Source organism: Pinus tabuliformis, chromosome Q (assembly GCF_031772625.1).
Source record: "Pinus tabuliformis cultivar Carrire ecotype Pingquan chromosome Q, CPIR1, whole genome shotgun sequence".
Taxonomy (NCBI): Eukaryota; Viridiplantae; Streptophyta; class Pinopsida; order Pinales; family Pinaceae; genus Pinus; species Pinus tabuliformis.
This window is the reverse complement of record NC_142296.1, coordinates 827,932,468-827,945,035: the sequence shown is the minus strand read 5'-3', so window position 1 is coordinate 827,945,035 and position 12,568 is coordinate 827,932,468. Positions and strand designations below refer to the sequence as shown.

Here is a 12,568-nt window from a genome sequence, read left to right as displayed (position 1 = left end):
AAAAGCAGAATATCATTCAGAAAAGTTCTGCATATTCCTGGATCTAAGGAGACCTCTTTTACACCGGAGCAGATCTCATTATCCATAAATGTGTAAGAGAGGAAGAAGTGTTCGATATTTTAAAATTTTCCCATGATGAACCTTGTGGGGGTCACTTCGCTGATAAGCGGACTGCATACAAAGTGTTACGATTTGGCTATTTTTGGCCTTCTTTGTTTAAGGATGCCAAAAAATATGTCAAGCGATGTGATGCTGTCAACGAGTTGGCCAGCATAATCAAACCAATGAAATTCCTTTATGTTCTCAGGTTATGATTGAGCCTTTTGAAAAATGGGCCATTGATTTCATAGGACTAATAAATCCAACATCATCAAATAAAAATCATATTTTGGTTTGTACAACTTTTGTTACGAAATGGGTAGAAGCTAAAGCTATTTATTTTGCTAGTGAAAGAGTTGTTGTTGATTATCTTTTTATTGAAATCTTTACTAGATTTGGTGTGCCTAGAAAAAATGTTTTTGACAATGGACTGTAGTTTATTTCTAAGCTGGTATAGGGTGTGATGGAGTAGTATAAAATACAGCACAGGAAATCTACACCGTATCACCCACGAGAAAATGATTAGGTGGAGTCAATGAATAAGGTAATTGAGTCCATCTTGACAAAGACGATAAATATGCATAGAAAGGATTGGGCTAACAAATTATCAGAAGCAATATGGGCCTATTGAACCACTTGGAGAAACAACATAGGACACACACCATAATTGCTAGTGTACAGAAAACAAGTCCTCTTGCCGATATAATTCCATATCAAGACTTTCAGAACTGTAGTCCAATTGGTGCTAGATCTCTCTGAAGCATAATAGCAACGTCTTCTACAGTTAAATGAGTTAGATGAATTCCGAAGGGATGATGTTCAATAGAACATCTTGGTTCAACAACAGCGCAAGAAATGGCATGACAAGTCCATTCAGAAGAAGCAGTTCTAACTAGGTGATTGGGTACTCCTTTACGATTCTAGATTCAAATATTTTAAAGGAACATTCCATAGATGCTGGATGGGACCCTATGAGGTGGTCAAAGTGTTTGAAAATGGAGAGGTAGAAATCAAAACTATTGATGGATAGAATTCTGTGTTCCTGGTAAATGGGCATAGATTGAAGGTATATTTTCAGCCCCTTACTAAAGGAGATTTTATGTAGCAAGTCTAACATCCATTTGAAAAGGAGTTGGCAGGTGGTAACACCAACTTGTTGAAGATTTGATTCCTTCTTGTCCTTATTGAAAAAATAATAAAAGAAAAAAAAATGACAAAAATAAAAGGTATAAAAAGAAATTTTTGTCCTGTAATTATGAAAATCAGTTGACTGACATGATTGTAGAAGGATCAACCTGAAAAACAACATGTTGGTAGGAAGATTGAAATTTTAATAAAAAGGGAATGTTACTTGATTTTTAGATATGTTGGCTGCCACCAAGAAGAAGCAGGTTCATGAAACCGAACACTTACCAAAGTTTGGGGTAACTAGCATGGACATTTTTATGCAAGTAAATGCTTACTTCCCACTACAGTTATTTTTTTTTGCACCAGTGCAGGCAGATTTCAAGGTAAAAACTTTGCCTTTCTTCTATTTCCCATTTCAAAAATTTCCACTAGTTTCTTTTCTAAAATCCCCAATGAATTACCTTCCTCTTTCTTCTAAGAAACTACCCTTTCTCAATTTCGTAAAATCCCTCTTTTCCCTTGAATTTTTTCCCACATCCCATTTTGTTTATCCCTCTTGGTGATATTGTTTCAGGAATCCCTGCTATAATGTTCCTTCCCATTCTAAAATTTTCTTACCCCTCTTCCCACTTCTTTATTCCCTCATAAATTGATTACAGAATTTGATGCAGTCAATCCAGAAGGCATGCTCGTGAAACACCAAAGGATGGCGAATAAATTTTCTTGTATAATGAGGCAAATTTTTTTAAGTCCAGCTACAGAATTATGTTCTATCATATTTTCTGCTTTGGTAAAAGTCCCTGGTGCAAGATGCACAGTGCAAGCACAGCGCAGTGCAAGCAGGTTTAGTGCAGGAATGCAACTGACTGTGAAAGCAAGTAAAATTCACACAGTCTAGGAGTGTTTTATCAAGGATATTTATGGATCTTTACTTTCCTACACATGAGTATTGATATATCATAGCATTTCATGTTTCAATTAATACTCTGTTTCATCATTTACTGACTTAGGAAAAATATTTAAGGTGCAAGGTGTATAGGGTTTTAAAATCTATTTTTTTTAATAAGTGTTGAAGTATGTATTGATTAAATTATGAGGTGGACTGTGGGATAGTACTGTTGTTCGATAGCCTGTATTCACCTTCCTTGAAATAATTTCGCATTTCTTGTCCATTATTACCTTACCCCGTAACCCGATCATTTTAACCATTGCGCCATCGCCACATAAACCTCCACTACACCCAATCATTATGACTCACCTGCAGTGGGTTGATACGAATCTGCACCTAATACGAAGATTTTTTTTCATCATGACCAGGTAAGTGGGACTGAAAAGACGGAGGGTGACGAACCTCCGACATAAAGCTCTCGGAAAAGCGTTGGTGTCACTTGCTAAAATTCTTTCGAGGGTGTGATCGAAAAGGGTGAAGTGCAGTTCGAAATGGCACCTGTAAGGAGTGAGCCATTGTCTTTGCAGGAGATTGAGCAAACCGCAGAGTACCAGAACAATCTTGTAGTATTGCAAGAATCCGAGTTCCTGCCATTTTTACATAAGTTTGATGGGTTCGACATGGCTGTGGTACTGGAGTTTGCAAGGACATTCAAAGGAGGCCGAGTCAGGGTCGGATTTTTGAAGTTCAAAGTGATAAAAGAGTATATTGTGCAAGCTACAAGCTTTCCACTTACCGGAGAGCATTGGTTTAAAAAGGAGTGGCTCGGGAAGAAACGATGGCATTGGTTCATGGTTGAAAAAAAGCTTAAGGTTGTCTGGAGGAAGGGACTTCTATAGAGCGCCATGATTGGGAAGTGGGGAGACCTCCTGTTCATACTACAAAAATTCGTGACTGGAGACGGACGCTATACATTTGCATTCATGTATCACCTTTGGTTGTTGCTACAATTTGAGTTGGGAAAATTGATTAATTTCCCTTACTACCTGCTCAGGAGTCTTGATAAAATGGCAAAGGGCATGCAGAGTGGAAATGCAAGCCAAGTTGCAAACAAGCTCTACTATCATGGGCTTATCACAATTTTGGTCAAGAAGAAGCTGGAAGAAAAAGGAGTAACTTGGGGAGCATTCTTGAAGGAGTTTCAAGCAAGGAGTTCAGAGAAGTCTACTAGCACGAGTATAAGTAAGAAAAGGAAAGTAGAGACATTGTCGCTTTCCAAGTAGGGAGATGAAATCACACCAGTGCAAGTAGGGAAGAAGATTGTTCAAAATACTCCACCCTTGGCTAAGAAGAGACTTGGTGAGAAGGAAGACTGTCTCCCCAGGGACGAACCAGTCAAGATCTATGATTATAATCGACGAATCACCCAAAGTTTCGCCTAAAGTTCATTATCTCTCAGTGCTTGTAGATGTAGCAGCACACAATGTGGAAGATGAAGTGAACGCGGAAGACGATGTATTATTGTCAAATTTTGTCAGCAGTTTAAGTAAGAGGAAGATGACACCAAGTACCCGTGAAGTCCAAACAAAGGGTCATGAGGATGAATTATACCATCATATAGAGACCCTCAATAATTTCAGTGAATCGAACATTGAAACCCTCGGTGCTTTCAAGGAACAAGGTATTGAAACCCCCGTTGTTTTAGAAGAATGGGGTATTGAAGCCCCTATTGTTTTAGAAAGATAGGGTACTGAGAGCCCTGCTGGTCTGAATGGAAAGGGTACTGACTTCCCTGAGTGTTATAGAAATTTTTGGGCACTGCAACCCCAATCATAAATGTCCATAAACCAAGGGCTCCTAAGTCCCTAAAGGTGTTGTTCCAACCCCTAAAAGAACAAGGTCAACTGATTACAACATCTCCCAAAAGTTCTCCATGAAAAACTACTGAGAACTGGTCAAAACTGGACCATTTCACCTGCTCCATGGTCAAAGTGCGTTTCATCCCACTTGCCTACACACAGTAGGTGTGATGCATGTTGAAAAACCCTTCTATGGGGTGCGATGGGCGAGAGTGGACAAATGGCAGGGTCAATCCGCAAGGTGGAGGATCATGGAATCTTCCAGAAACTTCTCCTGTGAAACTTGCCTCTCTGCATTTGCCCAGGGATGAGTAAGAGATCATCAATCTCCAAGTGGAATCAAGAACTATCAGAGAGAGGACATTAATCAAATCTCAAAAGCTGACTCACCCCCCTTGCAAACATCTATATATGGATCCCTCATCCCAGAGATCCAGAGGCTGGAATTTTGTTTCTTGTAAGGAAGTGTTGTTGGTTTCTTGGTGAAATATCATAGTGTTGGGTGATCTAAGCTTTTCATGAGGTGAAGAAGGGCTTTCTTGCTGAGAGGATGATGCTGGGTCAGAACAATTGGTTGTAATCCTCTTTGCTCTTTCTTGATTATCAATAAAGCTATTCAAGTTTTCCTCCACATTCTTGTATGATTGATGTTATACGCATTTGTGTGGTAAATATATATCTGGTCATGTATTGTTTATGATAATAGATCTATGTTCTTGGATAGTGTTATGCTGCTTTGATTCTACAGGTGCTCTTTAAAGTTGGGTAGACGAGGAAGCGAGTGGCGAAGACCAATCAGAAGGGAGAGGAATCGAGCAAGGAACCAAGCACCAGACAGAAGTTGGTCTCCTTATTCCCCTCTTATCTATTTCTCATAAAGGAAAACGAAAGTAGTTTTAGTTTGTTTGTTTCTAAGGTAGCTACCAGCCTTAGTGGGACTAGAAGCTCTGCATAGACACTAGTTTTACCGATAAAAAAATGGCGACTCCGTTGGGGAGCGAATAGATTGTTTGTTTATATACATTTGTTTACTTTATAAAATTACAGATGGAGCCTGAAGTCAAGCCAGCTAGCCTTCGAACTGCATTTGTTATGCAAGTGAAAAGTAGATCAAAGCTGCTTCATTCTATCTCTGGGTTTTGTTTATGAATTAAAAAATTGATTTACAAGCTCTCTAATTGCCCTTGTGGTGGCTCTAGTAACCTCCTTAGATCTACCCCTGTGATTCGTTTACTGATTACCACTTGCTCGGCCTAAATCCCTTAACTGAGCTGCAAACTGTGACCCGGAACCCAGTTAAAGTCTCGTCCCTGGTCCATCACACTGTCTCTTCTTTGAAACCTGAATGCATCGCACTTCCCGAGTGTGGTAGGTGCGTTGCATTTTAGTTTCCCTGTGCTATAGGTGCGTTGATTAGACCTCTTCTTCTCTTAGATTTTTGTTTCTGTGTTCACTCTTTTTAGCTCTATTCAAGAGTTTTGCTACCTGTAGTCAGTACACCTCTATTGAAACCACCTTCCTTGCCATTATTCCACCTCCATTATGCAAAGAACTGTAAATGTTTTTATGTATTTTGAGCCATTTTTAGTTCTCTTTTACAAAGAAGTAGCGTAATTGTACTGTCGTTTCTTGATTTGAAAGTGTCACAAGTGCCGTTTTCAGTCATAAAAGAGAATCTGATTGTTCTTGATAGTCGATTATGTTAGCACTCGAATCTGCCTCAAGCTGAAGGAAGGCGAGGTTCAAGGCAACATCAAACCAAGCTCAGCCTCGTAGCTAGCCCTACGAGGACAGGAGAGGCCTCTCTCAGGGTCTATCTCGATAAAATGATCAATAGAGTCTGAGATGACTTGAATGGTAATTGATTTTAGGCTAGTAAATGAATTTGAATGAGGGATATTTGATTTAATGACTAAGTTGCTGGGCTGTATGGGACAAGGACAGCATGAGCAGAGATTTAACCAAAGGCACGAGATATTTCATAAGGCGAGATAACCATGAGATTTTAGCAATTGAATTGAAACTAAATGGAGTGAAAAGACTGTTTAAGAAAGCTGAAAAGGGAACTAAAGTATGAATCCTTTCCAGGCAGAAGAAAACACATAAAGACTGAACACTTCCTCAAGGCAGAGCAATGACTGAATTCTACCTTTCTCAATTAAAAGCATTCAGCTGAAAATGATTATGAATGGACTGTGAACATAACGAGAAACATATGGAACATAAAGAAGAAACACATGCCAAAGTCATACCACAAGAATCTTACAAATCAGAGCTGCGTCATTTAATTATTTCTCTGTCAGAACTGTACAATGATAGTGCTGGGTTTTTTCTTCCCACACTTTTGCTCAGAACTCAGAACCCTTTACAAATGATTTTTTATGCCATAAATAAGCTCCACTATGAGAAAAAAAATCGATCCAAATGGGGAGTTGTTACAACTAAAATCCTAAGCATATGAAATGAACCATCCATCTCTTCTATAGACAGAACAACGTTTCATTATTTCACTTGAAACTTTTTTGATGGCCAATAAAAAGGCGACAACTGTAGCTACAGATCATAACGGAAGTGAAGAATAGGAAATTGAATCTTGTTTCTCTGGCCCGGTAGATTTCTATGATTTAAATTTTGGCTTTTCGGTTTCCAAATTTTTGCCTTCCCTGCGCCTTTTTCACCGCTTGGTTCTCGACTTTTTCACCTTTTGTGTCATTCAAGTCCTTCTCCTTTATGCACTGCTTACAACAATACTGATGTGTTCAACGTTTTCTGTGCAAACACAAGTGCTTTCAAGTAATGAGTTGCTTGCAGGCCTATTGGCACCATGAAGTCCTGTACAGGCAACTTCACCAGCTACATATAGACCCATTATAGGTGTCTCTCCATGAAGTTTAGCTTGAACCCCACCACACATATAATGCGCAGCTGGCACTATAGGTATAGGACTTTCTATTATCTCAAGGCCATACTTCGAACACTCAACAACAATATTTGGGAAATGATACAATGTTTCCTCCTTGGCTCTGTGACTTATATCCAATAGAACATATCTCTCATTCTGTTTCTTTAATTTATCATCAATACTGCGTGCCACCACATCTCTAGGTGCAAGTTCTCCTCTGGAATCATACTGTGGCATGAACCTTTCCATAGCTTGATTGTAAAGAATACCACCAGCCCCACAAACAGCTTCACTTATTAAAAATGCATTTTCTCGTGTATGAGGTTTAATTGGTAGACCTTCATCAGCTAATGCAGTTGGATGAAATTGTACAAACTCCATATTTGAAATTACTGCAGATGTTCTATGTGCCAACGTAATACCATCACCAGTTGCAACACGAGGATTTGTGGTAGTAGGATAGATATGTCCAGCCCCACCAGATGCAAGTAAAGTTACCCTTGAAATGAAGCGGACCACCTCATTAGTGTCAGTGTTCAATGTGTCCACACCGTGACAATAAATATTTGATCCATCCTCAAATGTAAGCAAGTCTATGGCAAAGTGATGCTCAAACGTGGTGATGTTGGGGTTATTAACAACAACCTTCAACAGAGCTCGCTCAATCTCTCTTCCTGTCATATCTGCTGCATGAACAATATGGTGATGAGAATGCCCCCCCCTTTCTAGCAAGATGTAAGCTACCATCTTCACCATGATCAAAGGATGCACCCATGGTGATCAACTCTTTAACTCTATCTGGGCCTTCTATGCATACCACCTTTACAGTCTCTTTATCACATAAGTATGCCCCAACAACAATAGTATCCTGAATGTCGTTCTCAACAGAATTTGAAGGAGCAAAAACTTCACTAACACCACCTTGTGCATAATTTGTATTACTCTCATGTGGTTTAGCTTTTGTGATGATTGCCACAGACCCATGTTTTGAAACTTCAAGGGCATATCTAAGACCAGCCACTCCACTACCAATGATAAAAAAAATCAAAATATTTAATTGAATTGGCACTTGACTTGGATACATGAACTGCCTTTGGGGATTTTCTCTCTTCATTGTCTATGGAGGCCTTGCAAAGTTGAGGGCTCTGAAATCGCATATTTTCAAATATCCCCAATGTATATCTTTCAATCCTTTTCTTATAGGTGAAGTTCTTCAGCGATGTCTGGGACAGTAGTGAAAGTTGTTTTTGCATTTTATTCCTCCCTGAGTGCATTGCAATGGATAACTGGCCATTGTTTTCCAGTACATGCTTTGCATTCATCATAGATAATCTTGTGGAAGAGTTCCCTGTATTGAAGACTTGTGTCATGCTATCCTGATATAAGTGGGAATTTATTCTGCCATTTTGCTGCTGAATGTCCTTTTGTCCTTGGTAACCATAGTACTCATCAATAGGGACACCAGACTGGAACTGATGGTGTGAAGAACTACCATAGCTATGACGATGATTCTGATTGTCATTACATCTTTCACCATAACTATTGAAAGTAGATACAACATAACCCTGCTCATTACTCTGACTGCCATTGTACACTCTACTGTTATATTTTTGAGAGCTATCTGAAGGATATCCATGTTCATATCCAAGATTATCATCTCGTTTTGGATATGAATTAGGACTATAAATCATGTTGGTGCCTCCCCGGTACGAGCTTCATGCTGCACACTAAGTGTTACCTCCTGTGAGCTGCTGTTCCTTAATTGTAGACTGTTGGCAATAAGATGATGAGCAGATTTTCCTAGATGAGGAGCTGAGGCAGGTCCAGTATGGTGTGGCCTTTTCTCGATCATGTGCCTTCCTCCCATTATCTTCATGCCATAGAGTTGGTGTATTTACATCATTCTCGCATACAGACTTCTTTGGCTTTATTACTCCATTAGGAGGCCTTGTAATGTGTTTGTGTGTTGGTGGGAACTTGTAAATAACAGAAAGCACTTGATTGTTTGTGATATTTTCCATCCCCTTGATAGGCGAAGTGAAGATAGGGGGGGCATGCTTCTCCATCGCAAAGGAAAAAGAAACCATTCATCCCCCCACTAGCTCTAGGATCAATTTCTTCATTTACTCCAAGTCTTTTCTGCCCTCACAGTATTTCTGTGCATTTCCTCTTCAACTCTAACAATGGCTGTAGCAACACTGCTGTGCTGCTTGCTAACCCGTGTCAGCTTTGTTGCATGAACCAGGTGATCTGCCCGGCGGATAGTCTGAGCAGCCAACTGACCACTATTTGATTGCTCCACCTGATATGGTGATAGTTGAGGACCAGAAGCTAAACGTGCTTTATGATAAGGCATCACTGGAACTAAGAATTTAGAATTGATTTTGGGATCCATATTATCTCCATTCCTTTTTTGAGCCTTCTCACACTTGACTCTTTCCATCTGGCGCTGATGTAGGCGAGACCGCTTTTGAAATATTTACCCTCATAGGACCCAATAGCTTTGAATAAAATGCTCCACTCGCTTCAAAATTGCCTCTCCTGAATCTGTCAAATAACCACTCATTGCCTTGAACTCTTTCTTGTACACCGCCATCAAATTTCTGGAGATGCGTTTGCCACTTTTCAGAAGGGAAAAGGTCTCCAATATTTTAATGCAAAAATCTAGGTCAAATCCGCCACATATGTTCTTTGGATCGAATGCCAAAGTATGTAATAACTGCCACCTAAGACATAACACCACATTCATTCAATTTGGATCATGAATACACAAATGAATCATTTTACATTCAACATTCGACAATTACATCACTGTCATTTGCTAGTATGATGACATCTAGCATTTTAAGCCACATCTCTCATAACTTCGATGCTTTTCATCTGCAGTTGCAATTTCGTTCAGGAAGCTAGTCAAATCGCCACCATTGGTAGTACCTGCTTCTCTTGCAACTCTAATTGAACAGATAGAGAATCACAATCATATTTTGGAAGCATACTCTCAGACTCTTCTGTTTTTATTTGCAATATTTCTGTTTTTACACATTGTTCTGTATCACCAATGGCACTGGCAGAAACGTTCTGGGAATATTGAAGAGACACTTTTACCTTGAGTCTCTGATTGAGCTCAACTATACTAGCAAAATTAGTCATGCTTTGGTTATTTTCCAAATGAATATCAAATGTAGGGTTTCCTAGGGAAGGAAAATGTGCAGCATCTCTTTCACTGCCAGAAATTTGCTTCACAGAGTGAAGGTGGCAATAATTTTCTTTGAGATTGTCATTTGATCTTTCTGTATCGACCAAATCGGGCAATCTTTCAATGTCTTCATTCTGAAATGAAGGTTTACATGATGGTGTAGACACGATGAAATCATTTCCTTCACAAATAAGAATATGTTGTGCAGATTGAAGGTGGCAATCACTTTTCCTTGAGCTCTCATTGAACCCATCACTCTCACTTTTCAGACCAACCACATCAGAGATATCATTCTCATATACAAGTTTAGATGATGGAGAAGTCAGCATGTCATCATTTACTTTGCTAATAGAAACTGACTGCGCAGATTGGAGACCATCCTTTTTCTTTGATTTCTCACTGAGGTTTTTCACTCTAACTATATCAACTGTGCCTTCCAGGCTTTTCCTCAAGTCAGATATAGGCAAAAGCATATCATGGCAATATTTAACTCTCAGATTATCATTTGATCTTTCTATATTGACAAAATTGGTTGATCTTTCAATGTCTTCATTCCAAAATGAAGGTTTACATGATGGTTTAGACAAGATCAAATCATTTCCTTCACAAATAAGACTCTGTTGTGCAGATTGAAGGTGGAAACCATTTTTCCTGCAGATCTCATTGAAACCATCAATCTCAGTTCTCAGACTAAAAATGTCAGATGTATCATTCTCATATGCTAGGCTAAATGTTGGAGTGGATGACATTTCATCATTGTCTTCACTAATAGAAATTGACTGTGCAGATTTGAAGAGGCCATCCTTTTTCTTTGGTTTCTCGTTAGAAATTTTCACTCTAACCAAATCAGACATGCCTTCCAGTGTATTCCTCCATTCAGAGTTAGGCAAAGGCATATCACATCCAAGACATCTCACAGATTTCATCTTGCCCTCATGGATACAACTTTGATCTTTAGCCTCAGGCTGATGAATGCATCTGCACTGCCTCAATGACGTCAAGGATGTGGGTGTTACTGGATCCCTTTCGTTTCTTGCAGCACTTCCGATCTGAGCAAAGTTATTATGATAGCACCCGCACTACCTCCACCGCTTACAACCACAAAATCTCCAAACCACCAGTTAACCACTGCTGTGTCGCATGAAATTATATTCAAATCGCCTCAACTGAATTTGTAGTACAGGATAAAAACCAAGTAAAAGAACACCTTTTCTTGCCTCCTGAAGTCCATACTGCTCTGCATGATATTTGTCATCACCATCAAGTTGTTCAAGCTTCAACAGACTTATCAAATGAAGCATAGACATCTCGGCAGCCTTTAACATCAAGCTGTAGATCATAGAATGATTCCTTCTGGCTCTTGGAGAAGAATTGAGCCGCAACAAACTGAAATTTTTGATGAATCGATGATGATTTTTGGCCTTGGGGCTCTGTGCGTCGTGCCCTTCTGCCTCTGCGCCACGGCGTTTGTGTGCGTCGCGCACGTGTTATTTTAACATGGTGTGATAGCGCCTAGTGCGCCGCGCCCCTCTACCTGAGTGTCGCGCTGAATGTCAACACACCATCGGCCCTCTAAAATCACAGCTCCGTTCCTCCAACTTCAACGCGACTTCTCCTTTGGATTTTTTTTTCGATGTCCTTTGATGCAAATGGACTAATAACTTATATAGACATGGAGAAATATCATATATAGACATGGATTCAACTTTTGTTTCTCACTTTGTAATGTTTTTTTTTTTGGCTTCGGCACTTTTATATTTAATACAACTCTGACATTTGTTTCCTCACTGATCTTCTGAGCTTGAATGATGAAATTATTCTTGTTCTTTGCAGGGCTGACTGATGTTGAATTCGGCAAAGGATCATGGCGAGGCTGCATGTGAACATCTTCAACTGGAAAAACTTTGAATAATTTCATATTTGAAAGCGAATTTAATGATTTCTTCTTCAAAACAAAGTTTTGAAGAAGAATCTCTCTTGAGCATTATTTGATGATGAAATTTTGTACTGGAAACTGATTTGGAACCTCTCATGCAAACTCAGTCGACAAAACCCTGGACTCAAGAATTAAAATGACTCTTTTTTACCAAAATGGCATTTGATGATTGCAAATGATGAGAAATGAACCTTGGTAAATTTAACTCTGACAGAGGACTGACAAGACTGAGTCTAACATTGGCTCCAATTGGGATGGCAGCTGCTGCTCTGTGGAGGTGCTAAGAACATCAGATCTCTGGGAGAGCTAGACAATGCCTTCGTCCATTGGGCTATGGAGTCCATTATTCCGACAAGCCAACATGACTCAAATTATTGACTGAAACTTGACTCGAATTGACTCAATGCAGACTGAAATGACTGAAAAACTTGACTCTAAAAAACTAACTCAAAATGGCAAAGACCTGGACTTAAAACTTAAAGCTTAGTGGCAGTACATGGCCACCTGTGTTTCTTACAAGACAATATATCCTCAAACTATATCAAAATGCCAATGCAAC

General features: G+C 39.4%; 1 pseudogene; it reads right to left on the bottom strand.

The window, feature by feature from the left end:
• Positions 1-6,714: 6,714 nt before the first annotated feature.
• Positions 6,715-8,568, bottom strand: LOC149222176 (L-aspartate oxidase 2-a, chloroplastic pseudogene; annotated as a pseudogene).
• Between the last annotated feature and the right edge of the window lie 4,000 nt (positions 8,569-12,568).